Below are 5,309 nucleotides of genomic sequence, written 5' to 3' on the forward strand. Positions count from 1 at the left end.
CTATCATAGAGTGTTTGCAACCTACCATATTCAACTGGAGCGAGGTTGTAGTTGCCAATCTGAAGGGGCAACTAACCAGGGTCAAAACAAGAAAACTCAAAAACTTTGGGTATGATGCCTTTGTTATTTCATTTGCTCTTGAGCAGATTCCTATTTTGGCTCCACATGTAGCTATGGAGAAAGGAGGACCTCGTGACCCTCACATGCTAAAATGCATTACACTTATGGCACGCCACAAAGGTGGCAAAGGACCAATGATCATATATACTCCTGACTTCTTCAAGCAGTTGGAAAATCAAATCATCATGATTTAAGATTTTCCATACTCAAGGATGGATTACATAGGTGATCCGGACATGCCACTGCCTTCTGAGATGTAATGGAGTGATATAAGTAAAACTTCACACTTTGGTTGATTTTTGAAAATTTTCATTTTTTGTTATTTTTTGGCATCCAAAACTAATTATCTGAAATGATCATGTAGATGTAGCCCCAATGAGACCAATTGGATTGTGCAGATATAATAGGTATGGTGAGTAGGCAATAGCTCCCATAGTGTCGAACTCAGATGCGATAGAGTCATTGATAGAGATAGAGCACAACCTTGAGAAGTTGACCTTGAACATCCCGAATGTCACGATAGATTACTTGCCTCTCTGCTACTAGAGGAATATTGCAGGGGTTCCTAGACCTATTAGCCTTTTTCTATGATGAGTAGCACGTTGTTGTGAAGGAAAATTTCCCTTGCGAACAGAGGCAACCCCTTTATCCCAATGAGTGGGTCTAGAAACAAATCAAACAATCCAATACTCACTTTCCTAGCTTATGCTTGACAAATGCAATGAAAAAGAGGAACCTACCTCGTTCTGATGCTAATCGCTCGTTCGTCAAAGATGGCTTTGAATCTTTCACTCCATGCCTTGTTCTTAAGTCGTTCTTCACGTCCAGAAACTTGCAAGGAAGATCAAAGTACTATACAAGACATGAGAGCATATATAACATATATCAAGCATTAACTACTTAACAAATCAAGGAACATTAAGCTAATTGCATAAATATTTACACAATTATGGAAAGTGAACATCAGATGTATATATTAAGAAACTGAAAAGGGAAGCATACAACCTATGCCTTGATGTTGAGGCCTTCCTTTGGGTGGATTTCCAAGTCCAAGAAAATACTCTTCAATCACTCCTTCTCCAAGCTAGAATGGGAAGCATGTAAGCATAATCTCAACATAGGGATGCAACAATCAATGACCAACCATTTGGGAATGGAAGGGGGTGAATTTATAGGAAGGGAGAGGGAGTTAGGGATCCAAAAAAAAGGGAGGAAGGTCCACATCTCAAGGGTAAAGCCCATGATGATAAGATCAAGAGGCCCAAATGAGAGAGCTCGACCATATCAACAACAACCAATATCCAACTCGTTGTTCCCGAAGGTTCTAGTGGGCAAAGCTTCTCCTCCAGTTTGGGAAATCCTATCAAAAGGAGGCCAACACATATTTTCCTATGAAAACCCACACTGACAGCGTGAGTGTCTAATTTAGAAACCTACCATCAACACAGGTAGGAAGTGGAGAAAAACACACTAATGCCAGAAATTAGGTTTTAAGGAAACTTTCTCCAAAATGATTTCAGGGCAGCTTTCCTTTGATTCTTCAAGGAGGTTTTGGTATGTATATCATGATGGATATTTTGCACAGTAGTCAATGTTTTAGCACTCCGGGATATGGCACGGGAAGTGAACAGGAGACATGAAAAAATATTGTGTAACACGCATGCTATTGTATGCTACCATGATCATCATCATGCGTAGTCACTAGTCTGAGCGCTAGATTTTATTTTATTTTTGATGATGTATCGACATGTTGAGAAATTAAAGGCAATGGGGCCTCATGTCTTTAGATGATTTTTTTTTCTAAAAGCCACACTTTTTATAGACACTTATCTAATGAAAGCTACTACTTCTATTTCAGACTATCTTGTACAATATATGGATGAATATTGCATTTAATTTCTTTATAGATGATTTATGAATTTCAATTTAACACATAATGAGCCAATGCATTAGTTAATGTGTTTAAATTTCTCAGAATATATTTATACTCAATATAATCAAACTCTCTTTCTAAGAGACGAACCCACAAAAACATTCGTAACATCGAAGCACTTCTAACTGAATAAACACCATTCAAATATAATATTATGAGTTGTGAATCTAACCTAACGATCAATCGACGAATGCCAAATGAAATGGCATCATCTAATAGCTCAATCATTGTGCTATATTATGTAATATTATTTGTTTTTTGACCAAGGCATATCCCATGAATAGAAGCTAACTCATCTTTGGGTGAATAAATGACCCATGCGGCGGAAGATAAATTTCAAGTATTACGAGTAACGCCATCAGCGAAGCCAATATAAGTTTGAGGGAGCGTCGACATCTGCAAATCAAGTGTAACAAAAGATAAGTAGGAGAAGTAGTGAAAAAATTATAAATATATGCTAAACATTGCCACACGTAAACTATAGTACAGGGATACACAAATTTTTCACCAAACAATCTAAGTATAATATCTCTTTAGGTAAATAGCATTTCTAGGCTTTCCAAAAGGAATTTCGTCACAATCAACTAGTTCATAGGCCCCTTTTTACAGTGCACACTTTACAACATAAGGGCCATGCCACATGGGCTTGAATTTACTAGCACCTAACATATCATGCTCTTGATCATATACCAAGACTAAATCACCCTTTGCATACAAACGAGGTTTGAAATTTTGATCATACTATGCTTTAACTCATTTATTTTGGGCCTCGCTAGCTAATGTAGTATCACGAAGAGTCTCATCGAGACATGTTAAGTATAAGAAACATTCTTCTTCAACAGAAGTGGCTGGTAATAATCCAATTTCCAGTTTCAAAGACGGTATCTCACATTCAATTGGTAGAACTGCTTCCATGATGTAAATGATTTGGAAAGGAGTAGAACTCGTCGAAGTTTTTTTTGTGGTACAATATGCCCACAAGGCTGGATAAAGCATAATATGCCAATCTCATTTATGAGTCCCGATAATCCATTTAATCATGGTGGTTAAGACCTTGTTAACAACTTCTACTAAGCCATTTTCCTGCAGGTAATATGGAGTAGAATTGTCGTGATGCAGGGCTAGCTTCGTGGTAAGATCGGTCATCATAAACTTTCAAAAATGGCTACCATGGTCCGTGATGATGGCTTGTGGAACTCTGAACCGAGAAATCACATGATTGAACACGAAAATGGATGTTGTTTCACCATCATCCTTATATGTGGGCATCGCCTCGGCCCATTTCATAAAATAATCTACCGCAAGGATAATGTACCCATGCCCCCCAGCCGAGTGAGGGTTACATGTAAGGAAATCGATGCCCCATTTAGCGAAAGGACCAACATCAATGATTGGGTGAAGAGGAGCCGAGTTTGCACATATTTTCGATCATAGATTTGACAATTATGGCATTTTCGGACTGCAATTATACAATATTTGAACATAGAAAGCCAGAAATAGCCTGCATGCAAGATCTTTTGAGTAGTGGAAAGCCCTAACATATGACCGCCACAATCTCCAGAATGGCAGTCATTAAATGCCTTTTCATTTTCCTTGTGAGTTAAATATGGAATCAACACCACGACGATAAAGTGTATTGCCAATAATATTGTACTGTTGGGATTGATACTGGATACGACGACTATCAATTCGACTCAGTTCTAGCTGAAATGCCTAGGTCTAAAGATAAATGATGATATCTCCATACCAGGGATCTATAGTATTGATCAGAAAGAGAGGTTCATCTGGAAGAGAATCCTCTACCACGTTTTCCATCTTAGTATGGGGAAAGTCACATAATAATTTAGCAAATACTAACGATTTCTTAGATTTGGATTTAATGAATTCCAAATCGAATTCCTGTAGGATGACATTCCATTTGGAATACTTCCCCCCAAAAAATTTTGTGGTAAGAATATAAACCATGGGGTTGCAATCATAAATTAAAGTATTTTTGCGCAATAGAATGTAATGACAGAAACGTTGGACAATTTGAACAGCTACCAAAGCCAATTTCTCCACATGTGCATATTTTGATTTAGTTTTGGTCAAATTACGACTTAAGTAATATATCACATGCTCTTCATTTGATTCATCTTCTGGAACTAAAACCATACCAATAGTGGCATTAGACGCAACTAAGTATAAAAACTAGTCTTGGTGATAATCGAGAGGATGTAACAGCAGTATATGGGTCAATGCTAATTTAAGTGCATCAAAGGCTATTTGAGCCACTTCATCCCAGATAAATGAGATGCCCTTTTTCAAAAGTCGAGTAAAACCTTTAGTTAACTCACCATAGTTCTTGATAAATAGACATAGAAAGTTTGCCTTCCCTTGCAAACTTTGGATTTTGTAGAGATTGGAAGGAGGAGGCAGATTCAAACTAGCCTCAACCTTTAACAGATTGACACGAATACCTTCCTTTGAAACGACAAATCCTAGCAATTGACTGGATTGTACACAAAAAACACACTTGTGAATTCAAGAAAATATTGTAATGACAACATCTGATAAATATTGCTCTCAAATGCTTTGGATGGTCTTCCTATCTTAGTGAATGAGCTGACAATTCATCCAAATAAGGTTGTAGAAAATGCTTGATATCAAGAAATGCATAAGACATAGCCCATTGAAAATTTGCACCAACATTATTCAAACATAATGGGGGTTTTCAATAGGAATGTAGTTTTGTGTTGAGCATCTGGGAGTATGTTGATTTGGCTGTAGCCAGAAAATCCGTCCATAAATGAAAACATTTCATTTCTGGCACACTCATTAATGATTTGATCGATATAGGGAATGGGATAGTTTTCCTTTAGACAAGATTTGTTGATATCCCTATAATTTACACATACTCTAATGGTTCCATATTTCTTGTTAACTAGTACAATATTGGACACCCAATCAGTCAAGGGAACCAGGTATATGTAACCTGCTTTGAGCAGTTTCTCGACCTCAACTTTAATCGCAACAACTTTTCATGGATGCACCAGATGTAATCGTTATCTGATAGGTTTGGCATCTGGGTAAGTCTTGATATCATGCACAACAATGCTTGGGTCAATTCCTGTCATTTCCTCATAAGACCAGGAAAAAATATCGCGGAATTCTTAAAACAGGGCTTTATATGCTTGAATCTCTTCAACTGAGCATGAAGCACCTAGGGGAATATTTTCAATAATTCTTTCTTTGACTAAGATATCTATGTAAATCA

The sequence above is a fragment of the Pinus tabuliformis genome, chromosome 7 (assembly GCF_031772625.1).
Source record: "Pinus tabuliformis cultivar Carrire ecotype Pingquan chromosome 7, CPIR1, whole genome shotgun sequence".
NCBI classification, from domain to species: Eukaryota; Viridiplantae; Streptophyta; class Pinopsida; order Pinales; family Pinaceae; genus Pinus; species Pinus tabuliformis.